Source organism: Chiloscyllium plagiosum, unplaced genomic scaffold, assembly GCF_037043375.1.
Source record: "Chiloscyllium plagiosum isolate Xiang-an unplaced genomic scaffold, Cpla_swu_hap1 HiC_scaffold_42, whole genome shotgun sequence".
NCBI lineage: Eukaryota > Metazoa > Chordata > Chondrichthyes > Orectolobiformes > Hemiscylliidae > Chiloscyllium > Chiloscyllium plagiosum.
In genome coordinates this window covers 70398078-70414030 of record NW_028270180.1, presented here as the reverse complement: position 1 = coordinate 70414030, position 15953 = coordinate 70398078, and the positions used below count along the sequence as shown (strand labels likewise).

Genomic DNA, 15953 nt, shown 5'->3' with positions numbered 1-15953 from the left:
GCAGAGTGACAGGAACGCAATAAGTGTGAGTGGCTCTGGATGATAGTGACAGGTCAGTATGAGGGGGAGGATGGTAGTGATGCAGTAAGTGTGAGGTGTCATGATGACACTGAAGCAGACTGTGTGAATGTGTCATTGTGATGGTGACATGGCAAGTGTGATGGGGTCAGGGTGACAGTGACGCAGATGCTTTCAGGGGGTCAGGTTGTAGTGATGCAGTAATTGTGAGGGGTCAGGGTGATAGTGACGCAGTGAGTGTGAAATGGCAGTGTGATAGTGAATCAGAACATTTGAGGGGCCAGGCTTATAGTGACACAGTATGGGCAAGGGGTCAGGGTAACAGTGATATAGATGCACTCACAGGGCCAGGTTGTAGTAAAGCTGTAAGTGTGAGTGTCTCAGGCTGATAGTGATGAAGTAAATGCGAGGGGCTAAGGCGGATAGGGATGTAGTAAGTGTGCAGGGGTAGTGTCAGAAGTGACGCAGTAAATGTGAGAGTTGAAGCTGATAGTGACGCATTACGTTTGAGGGGATCAGGCTGATCAAGACGCAGTAAGTGTGACGTTGTCAGGATGATAGTTACACTGTAAGTATATGGGGGCACAATGATCTTGACGCAGTAAGAGTGGGGATTCAGGGTGATAGTGACACAGTCAGCATGAGTGGGTAAGTCTGATAGTGACGCAGTATATGTGAGGGAGTCAGCCTGGTAGTGGCGCAGTATGTGTGAGATAGTCAGGCTGATATTGATGCAGTTAGTGTGTTGGGGTCAAAGTGATAGTGACGCAATAGGTGTAAGCGGTTCAGGATGATAGTGACACCGTGGGTGTGAGATACCAGTGTGATAGTGACGCAGTAAGTGTAAGGGGTCAGGATGACAGTGACACTAAGTGTAAGGCCCTCAGTGTGATAGTGCCGCAGCAAGTCTGGGGTGTCAGGGTGTAAATGACGTCATAAGTGAGAGAGGGGCATTGCGATAGTGAAGCAGTAAGTGTGAGGGGGTCAGCCTGATAGTGACACAGTCAATGTGACGGGACAGTGTTTTAGTGACAAGATAAGAGTGAGGCGTCAGTCTGATACTGACACAATAAATGTGATGGAGTCAGGCTGATAGTGACACAGTAAGTGTAAGGAGTCAGGGTGATAGTAACATAGGAAGTGTAAGGGCGTGACTGATAGTGACAAAGTAAGTGTTTGGCAGTCAGGCTGATAGTGACGCAGTCAAAATGAGGGTCTCGAAATGAAAGTGGCGCAGTAAGTGTGAGGGCGCCAGATGGATAGTGATGCAGTAAGTTTGAGGGGTTCACGCTGATATTAAGGTGGGAAGTGTGAGGGGTCAGGTCTATAGTGATGCAGTAAGTGTCGGCGGGTCAGGCTGATAGTGATGCATTCAAAGACCAAATATCCAAGTCTCACTGTAGTGCTGAATAGCGAGACTCCTCAAGGCTAACACAAAAATCAATAGTTCTCATCCTGGTCATAAATCACAGTGCTTCATTTTAAAATTGTCCTCTCCTGCTTCTAGATTCACCAATGAGGGAACAAAATTTAATTGCACCACCCTGTTTATCTCTTCAAATATTTTGCAACTCTCAATGAGATTACCTCTCTTGTTTTGAAACTGTTAAAAAAAATTTCAATTCAGAGGACTAACGTTCATCCATGATATCAAGGCTAATCACTATTCGTGGTATTCCTCATATGGCATTAGTATCTTTCCTAAATTGAGGATTATAATTCCTCATACTGTAGTCCAAGTGCGGTCGAACTGAGCCACCATACATTGGAAATAATGCATCGTTCTCGTGCCCTGAAATCCTTCTGCAGCTTTCACAACATACTTCTACAACTGCTACTAGACTTCAATGACTTGTTAAAAACTTCTCCAAGATGCATTTCTAAAAATCTGTACATTAGACTTTCTACTTCAAACCATCGACAAATAATCTCCACACATTTCCCTCCTGACAAGTATGATAAAGTCAAATCGTTGCTATTTATTAATCATGAGGGACATGGATAGGTTGACTCGTCAAGGTGTTTTTCGGCTGGTGAGGAAGTCAAAATTTAGAAAACATCGGTTTAAAATTAATGGGTAAGGAATTAAAAGGGACGTCAGGGGCAACTTTTTCAGATGCGTCCAGAATGAGCTGCCAGAGAAATTGTTGGAGACTGGTACAACTGTAACATTTAATGGCATCTGGATGGATATATGAGCAACAAGGTTTAGAGGAATGTGGGCCAAATGTTGGCAAATGGGACCTATTAATTTAGGGTAACTGTCCACCATGGTCATGTTGGAAAGAAGGGCCAATTTCCGTGTTGCATTGTTCAAGGACTTGATGACTCTAGAACTACCGCAAGAACTTTGCAAATAATTCCGTCAAGACGATTTCAAGTTCCAAATCTTCGGTTCATCTTCCTCTTTTGTGCTCACAAGTTCATTACCTGATGTCAGAACATACGGATTAGTTGCTGGATCCATTCCTGTAAATTGGTTCTGCATTCTTTCTAATTATGATTTTTTTTTACGAATGTAGCTAGTGTTTATGGACTTAGCATCAATTTTTCTAATACCGTATGTCGATGAATATTAAAACACAACAACACATCTACTTTGGCACCAGATGATGAGCAATTGAGTCAAAATCGATCGGACGCAGTGGGACAATGACCCTGTCTTCGTGGTGTACATCCGTGACTCTATAATTCGACGAAGAATCATTCCCACAACTTCAGCTGTGTCAGAATCTAGTTTGCGGTGAAAGCCTGTCAATCTGCGAAGGTAGCGTTCGTCTGGGTCTCTGCAAAGGAGTTGGCGAAATCTTTGGGTCTTGACAATTTGTTCTTCCAACAAATGAATTCAATTGTTTTACTATTAAAATTGACCAAATTCCCACAGCTGTGATGGCCGAGAGGTTAAGGCGTTGGATTTGAAATCCAGTGGGGTCTCCCTGCGCAGGTTCGAATCCTGTTCACAGCGCAGAATCTCTTAAAAGTCATTAATTGTTTTGCAGGATTTGGATTTCGTGGAGCTTGAGCTTTGCATTCAATCGAAAGTAAATTTTCAACTGTGAAGAATCCGAAGTAGTTTCAAGACTGACCCAGTCATCTAATTGAATAAATTATATGTCGATACACAAAAAGCCACCAACTTCCAACACGAATCAGTTTCAACACATTTGTCGAATTATCGTGAAATTTGGATGTTTGGGGTGGGGGGTGTGTGGAATTGAGTAAAACAAGAAGCAATGCAACACATTTACCTGCAGGTGATGAATTTCTTTTAGGATCAGTTGAAAGTCAAGCTGAGAAAGTTCAACCTAATTTACAGCTGACTCTCAAGGCCAATAATCCTTTACATCAGCAGTCAATGAATTAGAAAAAAAACAACTCCATGTGTGGAAAGGAACTCGACTGATCCAGGTTCCTGGCTTGCGATGTGAAAAGGCAAGGCGATATCAGCGGAGTAGAATTTTCTGGAAATATTAGAAATGGAATGTTTACGGTCTTCTGCTGTCCACATTCGTTAGAAACTGTGCATTAAGAACTGAAATTGAAAATTAACGATGAAAATCAGACTTAGACCTCTACTTGTGGTGTAGCATTGTTCAGAACAATAGGTTGTTGTTGAGGTTAAAATTGACCAAAATAATCGATGGGGATCTTATCCACGGCCTTCGTTGGAGCAGTTGGTGTGGAGAGCTCAGCTTGAAGAACCAAATGCCAATTATTCATCCTGGCTGTCTGAATTGTTTAGTTAAACATACTCCCAGATTAATGAAAAAAACCTTTGCTATCAGAGTTAGTTGTTTTCATGTCAGCATGTTCCGATATGAGAAGACCCTTATGAGTAGATGTGAATTAAATTTTGACTCTAACGTCAGAGAAGTTGATACATTTCTGCACCAAAATAAGCACTACCATTGGTATCAAATCAAACTGAACAAAGGACTAGTCACTTAGACATTTCCTGTCTGCAGACTCTGCCAATGGATCGTTCAGGCCCGATGTAGGAATAGGGTGTGGTGACATCTGTTCGCAAGTGGATCACTTTATTCTTGCTCACGATCCATAAACCGTAATTCATTTTGAACTTCTTAGCCATCAGCATGATAAGTGGTACATAATGCACAGGTTTGCTTCACGAAACTAAGAGCGAAATCTTATTCAATGCAGACGCAAATTCAAGTTGTCCCTTGTCGACCAGAAGACAGATATCGCGAAACAAAGTGAATACAGAAAACAATCAATGTTTTCTGGGAGTCAAAAAGATGTACTGGAAGAACGGAAACATATATTTGGAATTAAAGTCACATACCACTTCCACAGACTAAATGTTCTTGAACCATTATCTTAATTTGACCTTGATGTCCACCATTGCTGCAAAAATTATCTTAACAACTCAGAACTTTGTGTTCTTTGATATTCTCTCCTTCATGTTTCTCTTGATTTTGAAACTAAAACCGAGCAATAGTAATGCACCCTATTTCACTTGCAAAGATCAGAAGAAGATCAATTTATAAGAAAACAGAAATAAAGCTACGTCTGTCTTTCGAGAGAAAACACAGTTACCATTTCGACTCTAAAAAGTCTTCTTCAGAAGTCTGCACAATGAACTCGAAATAGTAGAGCGAAAATGAAAAAAAAGAGCCAAACTGCCGCGAATACACCACCCGCAAGTGCATCAAGTCCTACTCGAATATGCCGGATTACTACTATCAACATCAGTGAAGAACGGAACAAATCTCATTCTGCAGTTGTCAACCTGTTATGGCGTAGTTTGTAAAGTCAGAAATATGATTCGGTAAAAAGCGGGATGAAAGCGGGATATAGGAAGTCTGAAAAAAGCAAATGCGTGCTTTGCTTTGAAGAAGGTTGGCAGTGATGAAAATGGAAATTAACTACAGTGACGGGGGCTTAATTAATAGCTGAAAATGTGTTGCTGGAAAAGCGCAGCAGGTCAGGCAGCATCCAGGGAACAGGAAAATCGACGTTTCGGGCATAAGCCCTTCTTCAGGCATCTGCAGACCTCACTTTCTCCTCAGGGCTTAATTAATACTCAGCATCGTTGCAACACAGGGACGCAATTCTTTTTGCTAGGTTTCTGTTCTGCCATTTTATAATCACGACTGCTGTCGGGTTTGGTTTCCATTCCAGCCTTCGGTGACAGCCTGATGGAAGTTTGCACATTCGCCCAATTTCTGTGTGGTTGCTCTGGTTTGCTGCCACATTCTAAACATTTGCAGGTTATTTGGAATCGCCATTGAACGCACACGGTTACAGAGACAGTGATGTCTCTGTAATAGGAGTGTCTGGATAGGACGTACTTCAGAGGATTTTTGTGAACTTAAATAGACAGAGTGGGGTTAGTCTGCTGTTTCCTGGGTGAGCTACATGGCCAGAGAGGGGTCAGGGTCTTCTTCCCTGAGGGAGATACGTTGACAGAGTTGGGTGAGTTGCTCTTACCTGTGTCAGTCACGCAGATACAGTAGGGTCAGTCTGCCCTTCCCTGGGCGAATTTCTTTCACAGAGTGGTGACAGTCTGCTCTTCCCTGCCTGAGTGAAATAGAAAGAGCGGGGTCAGTATTATCTTCCCTCGATAATTTATGTTGACAGTCTGGCTTCCGTCTGCTCTTCCCTGGCGAGTTACATTGGTAGAGTGGGGTTAGTGTTCATTCATTGGGTGAGTGCCATAGACGGAATGGGATCGGTCTGCTCTTCCCTGAGGGAATTACATTTATAGAGTGGGGTCAGACTGATCTTCAGAGAATGACTTATATTGACAGTGTGGGATCAGTCTGCTGAGTTACACTGAGAGTGTGGGGTCCGTCTGCCCTTCCCTGGGTGAGTAACACTGACTGAGTGGCGTCAGTTTGCTCTTCCCTCAGTGAGTTACATTGACAGAGTGGCGTCAGGAGTGGCGTCTTTGAGGAGTTGACAAAAGTAACTCGTCCCCTACATCTTTGGGATAATTAGGATGGGCAGTGAATCTTATCTCATTGAAAGACAACCGTGTCCCAGAAATGCATTTCTAATAATTGCATGTACTAATTCGACAGTGCAAGCGGTCGGGAATAACTTGAGGAGAGGTGCAGGGTAGAACAATTAAAGTCAAATGCATTGATGCCGAGGAGACATGACACAAGATGTGAGTGTGGAGCTGATGGTGCAAGGTTCAGTGTCAGTGCTATTGGTTCAGTATTTATTTCTCACTGTTCGCAATGACTCACACACGACTGCTGTCAATTCACAATAATGAGCCTGTTCATCTTGGTTTGAAAATCCCTGCGTGTGTATTAATGTGGTTAATGGGACGCGAGAGAAGATGAGCACATCCTCTTTATTCTGTCAGTTTAAACAGATGAAAATATCTGTTGGATGCCAATGCAAGAGGATACTGTCTTTTTCTGTGCCTCTTCAGTGGGGAATGCTCAGCATTGAAATGTCTGTTTTTGCACAAGCAGAGTTTGATTGCCATTTATACTGAGCAACGCTCACACAGAAAACGCGTTTTCGAATTCCTGTGATCAAGTGGTTCAGACATTGCACATATGGATGACAAATCTGGCTTTTAACGTGGCGCCGTGGCTTAGCTGGTGAAAGCACCTCCCATCACACTGGTACCTGCTCATTGTATTGAAAGCTCGTTATTTATCGCAAGTATTATGTTGCTGATCGAAACACTCAGTGTCCTGTTTGAATTGCTATATTTTCTGATTTTGTGTTCCGGCTTCATTTTCCAGGTTTAAATCCAGTAGTGTATGTTGCTCTTTTTAACTACTATTTTAACCTGGAGATTCCTACCGCAGTTCCACAAGCACTTCTGCTTCTCATCCTCTTATTCTCATTCCTTTATTTCCAGTTTGGTGGAAATTAAGTGGTGAAGCAGGAGACACTGCAGCATTCCCGGGGAATGTAGTGGTAATGGCACTGACACCACGACCTGATCACCCTCATTCTCTGCTGTCACCATTCATTGGTTGTACACTAACAGTAAATTAATCCTTGTTCTTCTTCAGCTATCATGTAATTACTTTCTTTTTATGTTGGATAAGGAATTCAACTTTAACTTCGAAAGGGTCTTTAGATTTTGAGGAAGAAATGTCTCCTTGCTTCAGGTCGAAGTGACAGACGCATTATACAGAGAATGTGAGACTCATTCGACCGATTCCAGCCAGGCGTCAGAAAGCCTCTCAGCAGTTCGAATCTCAAACTGTCTCTGACTGTCAGGCTTTTCAAAGAGCAGAAATAAGAAATGAGGGGTATGGACAGCTAGAGTGTCGGAGAATGTTAAAAATGCCCAGTAGGATACAGAGAGAAAAATAGAAAAACAGAGACACGTATTGAGGTAGACACTGGAAGAAACAATTCTCCATTCGACGTGACTGCTAAATAACAGAAAGCAAAAGGAAATGTAGCCATTAAAACATAGCCTTCCACCAGCTCAGGAAAATGAAAGCAGCATGACAACTTATTAAGTTCTTTTAAGATTGTAAATTCGACATTTGTAAGCTCAAGAGTGATTTTGATAAATGCAATGATTCGACAGGTAAGATTATCATTTTCCCAACAGTATAATCTAGAAATCAATAACTAACCTGCTTCTGTCGCTCTAAAAAAAATCTGTTTCTCTCTGCAGATGTTGCCAGGTGTAGCGGGTTTCTCTATCAATTCTCGTTTTTAGTTCAGATTTCCAAAACCTGCATCTTTTTGATTTTTGATAACCTGGCACAAAACCAAGCATTACCAGGATCGGACCAGTGGTCAGAAATACTGGTACCACGATATATATATGCACAATAAAACATTAATTCCCTGTCCGAAAATAGAACTAATGCCATGGCAGTTCTAGTTCCAAATCCTACCCACGAGATTACACTGAATGAAGACAGACGCTCTTGCACTTATTCTCAATGAAATGGCTTTTCCCTTTCATTCCTGATCAGTTTCACTGCAGATTGTTTTCTACTCGTCTTCACGTTTTGCAGAATGGAAAAGTCCATTTGGCCCATGGTGCAGTCTGGTTTAAAGACATTCATCTATTCTATTCCCAGTTTCCAACTTTGGTCCATAACCTTATGTGTTCTGATGTTTCCACTGCAAATGGCAGTGAGGTTCTCACTTTGATCTTAGATGACACAACAATGGGATTGAAGTTTGACATAGTCACACTGTGTTATTACCCACGTCGTGTCTTCCACAGAAAGAGACACACAAGAGTGGCAGAGTTCTCAGGATTTGACCAGCTCCTTGTGCTTCACTTCAGCTGTCCGCTCCAACATGCAAGTTCAACCGCTAAAAGGCAGCTTTTGGTTAAACCAAAGCCAGTTCTACAGACAATGAGAGACATTCTAGCTCTGAGCTAGAATTTAAAGTGGACGAAAGAAACAGTAAATTCGAAAACCCAAACCCTTCCGTTCCTGACAGACAACAGGAATGGACTAGCACGCTGCATCCTCGTGATTTTAAATGCGAAACGACAATCCCCTAACTCGACATAAAAGGCGTGTTACCAATTCCGTCACTGACCCAAAGATCAGGTTTGGCTGTGACAGTTTGTCTATTTGTAATGTAAACGTCCACATCATGGAAACAGCAATCACAAGGTGAAAAATCAGCAAATATAATCACCGTCACTGTTTCACATGGAATTCCACACTCTGTGAACCGTTACCTTTCGCTGTACTTTCATATTTGAAGTTTTTTACATTCCAGACCATGAACTAATTCAGCAAGAAACCACTGGTCATTTCGAGCCCGTCATCCGGAATGAGGCGAGTTGAACGATGTCTTTCTTGTTGTCGACACATCACCACAGCTCAAAACGAGCTCGTGTTAGCATCAGTCTTTACTTAACTTGCTGCAGTATATCTGCTGAACAACTTCAGATTATCACAGCATTGCCTTCTTCACATTGAAACCAAGGGTGATAATATGAACCGACTTGGAAACTTGGAGAGAGAAACGCTGCTGAGAAGTCGATTATGACGTGAAGAGCAGGCACAGGCGTTTGTACAGGTCAGGTCCCAAATGCTATTGCAGTATCAATGGACACCCCTGCATACGAGACTATATTGCCCAGAACATCCCTGCAAACGAGTTTATATTGCCCCGAACAGACTTTAATTCCCAGTCAGGAAGTGAAGATTTAATTCTCTTCTTGTGAGTTATCCGAATGAAAACTAAATCCTGATTGCACACAGAACACACACACGGAGCCTGCCAGAGAAATTCAGTCATCGATCAGCATCTGTCTGGAAGGACAATGGCAGCAAATACAAGCGAAAGCTATCACCGCAATTATCCCTACAAAGATCTCGCGTTTCCCAGTTGAAAATATCTCGCTGTTCCTTCAATGTCACTACGTCTAAATCCTTGCCTCGTGGCATCATGCCTGTAACCTCGGTACTGAGGACATCCAGGGTTTTGCAGAGTAACTCAAAATCTCAATCTCTCGGGTAATTAGGGATTGACGGTGCATCCCATCCCATTGAGTAATGACTTTATCCCGATAATACGTTTCCTAAAGCTGCAGTTTCTAAGGGAACACTTGCAAGCATTCGGGAATACGTTGAGAAGTGGAACGGACGAGCGGAAAATATTCAAAGTTTGTGCGAAGATTTGTAGCTCGGGTGCTCGTTGTTGTGGTTCTGTTCGCCGAGCTGGAAGTTTTTGTTGCAAACGTTTCGTCCCCTGGCTAGGCGACATCATCAGTGCTTGGTACCCAATATACCAACCACGACAGCGGACGGCTGAAACTGACAACCGGAAGCGGCAGGGACAGACCACTATAAACACTGGAGGAAACATCAAAGAAGCGCTTCGCAGGAGGCTCCCAAGCACTGATGATGTCGCCTAGCCAGGGGACGAAACGTTTGCAACAAAAACTTCCAGCTCGGCGAACAGAACCACAACGAGGGGAAAATATGAAAGGCAATGATGACTGGGAGACATGAGACAGCAAGTGAGTGAGGAGCTGGCGTTGCAACGTTCAGTGTCAGTGTCAGTATTTACTAACCACTATTCACTTTGATTCACACACCACGCCTTAACAATTCACCACAATGAGCCCATTCCTCTTAGTGTGAGTTTCCCTTTGCGGATATTAATACGGTTAAAGGTGCCCAAGACGATGGACAGATCTTCGTTATCCTGTCAGTTTAAAAGTCGAAGTTATCAGTTTAAAACAAAAACAATAAGAGATTGCCTCTCCCTGTGCATTTTCAGTGGAGAATATCCAGCTTTGAAATCTTCTGCATAAACGCAGGTTGTTTTAAATTTTCTCCGAGTAACTGTGAAACACACAAAAATGAGTCCGAGTTCCTGTGTTCGAATAGTCAAGTAAATGCACACATGGTTTTGAATCGTTGAGCTTGGGCAGTCCCTCTGCCTTAGTTAGTGAAAGTTCCTGTCAAAACATCAGCCGAATATGGGATAAAATCCTGACATCTCAATGTTTATAGGTCTTTCATGAAAAAGAGAGTTCCAGTCTTCACCTGTGGTTCTGGTCGTGGTGGGAATTCAAATCAATGACTGGATCGAGGTTATAGTTTAAAGACAGCTCCTTCGACACCTCTGCCATGCTGCCACACAAACTCCCGCAACCACGTTTTTCAGGATGAGTGTTTCAGCATCGCCTCACTTCAGGCACTTTAACACACGCCCTTTCAATGGCGAACTTGGCGCACGTTCGATAATATTTATGAGGATGTTGCAAGGCTTACAGTGTTACGATTGTCGCGTAAAGCTGAGTAGGATATGAAAATTTTCCCTGGAGCTTGAGGGCTTAGGAATGGGCTTACAGAGGTTTATATAAATATGAGGGAGACTGCAGAGTAAATGGTCAATGAATATTTCTTCCCAAGACAGGCAAGTTCAAAACAAGGGAACACAGGTTTAAGGGGAGAGTGGTAAAATTTAAAAGGGATCTGAAGGACATTTTATTTTCACACAGAAAGTTTTGCGTGTTTGGAATGAATTGTCAGATTTAGTGGTGGAGTCTGGTACACTCTCAACATTTCAAATGCACATGGATCATTATACTGACAGGAATGTTGAAAAAGAATAAACGTGAAAATTTGGCAAATAGAGTGGTTGAGATGCTGCAGTGGCGATCACCAGTTTGAATAGGCACTCATCACTTAGTCAGTGGCTAGTTTTCTGGAAGATGGTTAGATTAGATTCCCTACAGTATGGAAACAGGCCCTTCCGCGCAACGAGTCCACACCGACCCGACAAAGAGTAACTCACCCAGACCAATTTCCCTCGAACTAATGCACCGATCATTATGGGCAAATTAGCATGTCAAATTCACCTGCATTGAACATCTTTGCAGTGTGGGAAGAAACCCACGCAGACGCAGGAACAATGTGCAAACTACGCACAGGAATCAAACGTGGAACACTGGTGCTGTGAGGCAGCAGTGCTAACCACTGAGCCACGGTGCCGCCCTAAAAGGGGATGGAGAATGCAGCTGGAAACCCCGCAATCTCTCGCATGCAAAGCGAGTACTCTCCCATTTGAGATAACTCCCACAGGCTGCTTCGGTTAAAACCAGCAACGAATCTTTTTTTTCTGGTCTTAGGCTGCCAATGACCATTCTTCTTGACACATTCCCAACTTCTCAGTGGGAGATTTTGGCTGTGGAACATACCTCATAAATCATGTTGCACGCGCAGCTCTCCAGCGAAACCAAAACCTGACAACTGATGAACAGAAGCAGAACTGATAAAGACAACCTATTTTCAGACACACGGACTCATGGATGCTGTCTGTGAGGCAGACCGAGTCGCCTGGGTCATGAGCTGCTCACACAAATTGCAGCGAGGGAATTCCAAATGGTGCTTTCAACGTACTGGCGCCTGAGTGCACCAATACTTCCAGGAAAGTGCTCAAGTAACATGAATCAGAACTGACTAACAATGAACCATGAAAAGTGAAGATTACCAGTTGCAGTCTCGATTAGATGAGGTTAACAATTGGGCTGATGTCTCCACCAGATCGAGAGGACCAATCACCAGCCTCTCGCATCAGGACAGAAATTAAGGAAATTAGGGAAACGTAACCAAGTTTCATATCGCAATTTCCCTCCTTTTCGCAACAATAACAGAAAACTGCGAGCAGATTCAATGTAGAACCTAATTTCACATAAACAGGAAAATAAATATCTCCATTCACTTTCAGAGAAACGGTGAAAAATGCAAATTGTCTGGAATATGAAAGAATGGCGCAGCCTGTTTTTGAGTCGCATATTATGCTGGTGGCCTTTCGAGCTGGAGGGGAACGTGACAACTACAGCACAAGGGGAAAACATGGGCACTGACATGTTGGTTGCTTTCTGCTGTGCCACATCACAGCCGGGTTAGAAGAAATGACTGCTTTTTTTTCTGTTCAACTTTAACAAAACTCATCCCTGCAAAACGTTGCCACTTTAGTCCATTAGCACACGTGGCCGCGCAGGGATGCAAACACAAGCCTTCTTAAGAAGTGGAATCTGAAATCAGAGTCTCAGGTTGCTCAGCCACGCGAGCACACAGGCCAAAACCGGAAACCCAAGAGCATGTACCTGATGATACCCTGCAGCATACTCACAGCAACTGCACAAGTCCTGCAGAATAAGCGGTGGGAAGGAATTGCTCTATCTGAGCGGTCGTGCTTGTTGTTCTCATCAGCAAATCTGGCTTTGAATTTGCTAGCCCATACCTGCTACCATGCTGAAACGGAATGCAATTCCGATTAGTCGCTGTGTGAAACTTTGTTCATTTTCTCTCCTCAGATAAAGTGATCACTGGAGATGATGAATTCGGCTCCGGCCAGAAACGCCGACTCTCCTGCTGCTCAGATGAACTGAAAAACTGATTTAGCACTGGAATCCGTGAATGGCAGAACACGTAGCAAGATTATTCGAAACCCGGAGCCAATAAGAGTTCCAACTTTCCTTTTATTTCTCCATAATAGTGCATTATCCAGCAGAGCCATGAGTAACTGCCACCTGGCTGCAAGCTGAGTTGGAAACCTATGTGGGAATCAACGACATGTGACTCACTTATTGTCGGTAAATCAAACAGTTCTCACTTTGAGGTGTACAAAAATTAGTTTCTATATATATTCAGGGAAGGTCAAAGGCGATCTGAGATGTCAAAGAGGTGGTCGCTGTTCGTGATTGCTCTTTGTTCGAGTTGTGAAAAGGTTTCCCACTTTAGTTGCATTCACGTTTCTTGTTGATGACTGAATCCGACAGAAGGTGTTTCACCAGAACTGTACTTGACTTGCATTCCTCTCCCTCGCTGTCATACTTTCCTGGAACTCTGAGAGAACAAGAAAACAAAATAAATACTGTCATTCGGCAGCCTGTCTGTGATTTCCTCATTTTCAGTTACAACATGGGTTTGACTTCAGGCCACACGGTAATATTAGTAACAGTATGAGAACAAGAGTCGATAGTTCATCTGTGCCTGTAAATCTGTTCATTCCTGTTGTTGACTGAATGAACTGTATCCGTGCCTGCTGCTTCGAAACTCGAATATGTGAACTGCTCCAAACTATGATTGAGGATTTCTGGTTTTGGTTGACACACGTTGAGAAAAGCCAGGCAGCGTTCAAATGAAGCTTTCACAGCACATTTTCGGATGCATTTGACAGAGACTAACATCATGAATCCATTGTTCTCTGTGACAGAAGGAAATGAATGCTCTCCTTGTTACTGATCCAGGCCACCTTCGCATGTCGAACAAATGCGGTACTGTTGTTACAGAAAGGATCAGATCCCGGTAACTGTGTCCTTAAAGAGGACATGATTGAAAGAATAAAGAATACCATGTTGAAATATCCAGGAAATATTGGCTGTAAAGGTGCAGACAATTTTTCCTAGCGCGCCAAGACAGAGGAACATATGTAACGGCACTCTTAAACAGAATGGCCAGCAGTGATATAGACATCGCCACATATGAAGGACCACTGCGAATAGAAATTTGAAAATGAAATTCAGGCAGCAGGTATTCGGAATTATATTCTTTTCACCGCTACAGTAGTATTGGGCGAGTAAATACAAAACAAGGTTTGCTGATGAGAATGCAATAAAACCCCATCGATCATGATATGAAAGACTGTCGTCCGGAAAGAGGGAACAACAATGTTTCTTCTAAGCTTTGAACTGGGCCACTTTCGCACAGACTGATACTGCTACTCTCCAGAAAAGATCAGGGCCCGCGGCATGCACTCTTAGAAATGGTGACCATCAGTGCTGGAAACATCCCTGCATATTCAAAACAAGGAAGAATGCATATCGAATAAAAGCGTAGATGGCAATAAATTGCACTTGTATTCCCTTTCACCACAACAGCTAGAATGTGCGGGGATATACAGAGTAAGGTTTACTGACCAGGTCAGAAAGCAATTACCTCCACATATCTTGACACACAAGCCTATCTTTCTTTCTGTACGATTTTTTTTGAAGCGTCGATCCTTTCCGTAGGAGATGAAGATGATTACTGCTCCCTCGTAGGATCACAGTGGGGCCAGAGACCCGATCCAGCTGCTCAGAACAGTTCGTGTTTGCCGAGAATCACTGAAACTGAGATTGATGACACGGAGACACGGTGTAACAGCTGCCAAGACATGTGGAGGGTTTTGGGACGGATTAGGACCCAAAAAGACTGGGGAAAAGACTGGATCCTAAGACTGGGGAGTACGTGTTCAGGGAGAGGACTGGAGAATGGGGTTAAGAATGATATAAGGCAGAATCGAATGGCGGAGCAGACTAGATATTCTGAAAGCGCTAACCGTCCTCCTATGTCTTCCAATCTCTGGCCATCTGGTATCTAAGGAAATAGAAACAGAGTTATTTGTTCAGTTGGAAGTCCCGGGCAAAGTGAGAGATAGAACAAGCATGATACAATTTTAGAGACTGGGAAAATGTTTGGAGAGGAAGCAATAAAAGTGAAGCTGAATATAAAGTTTGAAGTCAGGACATATTCAATAAAAAGGAAGTTTGTAGAAAGGCAGAGGGACATGGAGATGGAAAAAGAAGTGTCACCAGTCCCGAAATCTCATTCGGTTTTCATTTTCAAGATGCGACCGGACTTGCTGAGATTTTCCAGCAATTTCATTTGTTGATTCTGAAACAGAAGATGGGAGTGATCCTGGACCAACCAGCTCTCCCATGTTCTGGGAATATTTGACTTACCCGTTCGATCAGATCACGTCTGTCCCACACTGAAACCTCAGAAGCCTTCCCCACCCCCACCCTCGTTACTGGCAATAAACTGTTCATTACATAAACATATATGAGCACACAACAAGAACATTTGCAAAATGTACAGGGAGAGTTCCGTTCTGTTCCATCAGCACATTCTGAATCAGTTAATTTTTGTTCAGGACGCATGAGACATTAAGCCGTCTCTGTCAGACCACTAACAAATGGCCATTCGCGTTCTGTGTCTTTGAACACTTTGGTTGGTACACGGATGTAGTGGAATCTCACGTTTTGAAATGGACATCATTCATAGTATTTTCAGCTGCACTGATAAAGTTGTCTCTGGCACTTCCAGTAAAGTGCAGCCAGTTTTCACTCAGAAACCAACATGTGATCAAAGCAGGAGGACATATGTGTCAACGAAAGCAACAAGAACTCTCTACCAGCGTTGGGTTCCAATACTGCATGTGGAACGAAGAGCTGGAACTCTATTAAACAGTGAAAACGAATATTATGGGGCTTGGATGCACGACTCTCTGATTGAACACCTCATATTGCACCGAACTGAGACAGCCAGGCCTAACGCACGATGAATTAGTTTGCTATTTCATTCTGCGCATAATTCACCTGGAACAGCATTTTGCAAGAATCCAGCTCATTCCTCCCAATCACAAATATCATCATTCACATCTTTCACTTTTGTTATTTCTTCAAAACATTACAAGCTCTTTAACACTTGTCCTGGCATTTAAGACTC

The 15953-nt window shown here is 43.1% G+C and overlaps 1 non-coding gene across 1 annotated transcript; it reads left to right on the top strand.

Annotated features, from left to right (window-relative positions):
* Positions 1–2901: 2901 nt before the first annotated feature.
* Positions 2902–2983, top strand: trnas-uga (transfer RNA serine (anticodon UGA)). Its single transcript has one exon. It is a non-coding gene; the product is annotated as a tRNA-Ser (tRNA).
* The last annotated feature ends 12970 nt before the right edge of the window (positions 2984–15953 follow it).